Genomic DNA, 1541 nt, shown 5'->3' with positions numbered 1-1541 from the left:
CTTATTCGCAGCTCGTAAAAAGGGTGGGCCTGGGCGCTGCTTCAGCAGCTCAATTCTCGGCGATTCATGCACGACTGACATTACCGGTGCTCTAACACATGCCCTTTTCGTGTGTAATTATCATTTAGAAAGGTACCGCTCGTACTATGCGAAGGAGCGTAGGCGCGGGGTGAGGGGAGTGGTGAGCATAGAACGACAGTACCACACATTTTTCTCTTTATTCAAAAATGATAATTATTACAGTTTTTTTTTTTTTTTTTGGTTCGCACTATTTGAGGAATAAATAATAATCGACAGAGCCAAAGTTCGGACTGCAGGTGGAAAACGTCGCGGTATGCGTCGGTTCCTCCCCCTCCTCAATTCTCCGGCGCCACGACTGCTCGGTACGGCGCGCATTGCGTGCGCGTGCCACTCGATGTGACTAAGCGACCGGGCAATCAAGATTGATATCTTCTTTTTCAATCCTAGCAAGATGTTAGTTGATTTCCTTTCGCCTTCAGCCGCAGGTTATCAAGGCCCACCGTGCTTTATTACAAAGGCTTTTCCATTATTCCGTCTGCCCTCAATTCATTCGCGACTAATTTCTGTTATAACATTGCTTACTTAGTCTCTTGCTTCCCCCACTCTTTTTTTTCATTTCTGAACTCATTACCTCTCCCTTCCTTTCTTCCTGCTCCGATCCCCTCTCCCCACCCGCGCCGCCCCTACTTCCCCCGCCGCACTCTTGCAGCCCCTTCACTACTGTATTTTTTCCTCCCTTCACACGCTATTTATTACCCATTACGACAAGTAAGCGCGGTTTGCGAGGGTGGGGCCCCAAGCCGAGGCGAATTAGGAGCCCGACACCCTCTTCGAGTTTGATTTTGGATCATGAACTCCCCCCCTCGCAATCGACCACCTCAAATCCTCGGGCCTTAAGCCGTGCCTGCAGTCGACAACGTGCCACTCTCGAACGGCGTTCGGCATCAGCATGTGAGTTCGAGCGGTTCCGATTGCCCCCTCCCCCTTTCCCGTCCCGACTCCTCACCCTCCTGTACTACACCTTTTGATGCTGCTGCGATTATAGCAAACTTGTCGGGCAAGTTGCGGAGGTGCGCGTGGGCCTCGCGAAGGTGCGCGACCAACTTGGAACGGAAGGGGCACATGCGGAAGTGCTAGCGTCGCGGCACGGGGGCCCCCCCCCCCCCCCACTCTCCCCCATTTTCTCCACGCCCGGTTTCCCTCCTGGCACCTTTTTTCCGTCATAGACGCTCGTGAAAAAACAGCAGCACTACCTGGCACTTCTTACGAATTATTTTCGTATGTTTGTTTGACGCGTCAGTTCTAAAATTTAAGAGAAACGAGGCGATTTATGCGCGGAATTTTATGCTCTGTCCCGCTCCTAGATAAAGGAGGAGGAGATCCACTGCCCTGTGGGCCAGCATAGGCGACCCGTGTCCCCGCTAAATTGCACCCTGCGGTCGAGCTGATTCGGCTCTTGGTGTACCTCGGGTCGGCTGCATTGCCGAACGCTACGCGTGGATCTCCTCTCCTTTATTTAG

Source organism: Frankliniella occidentalis, unplaced genomic scaffold (assembly GCF_000697945.3).
Source record: "Frankliniella occidentalis isolate FOCC.00 unplaced genomic scaffold, Focc_3.1 Scaffold26, whole genome shotgun sequence".
NCBI lineage: Eukaryota > Metazoa > Arthropoda > Insecta > Thysanoptera > Thripidae > Frankliniella > Frankliniella occidentalis.
This window is presented reverse-complemented; position numbering follows the sequence as displayed.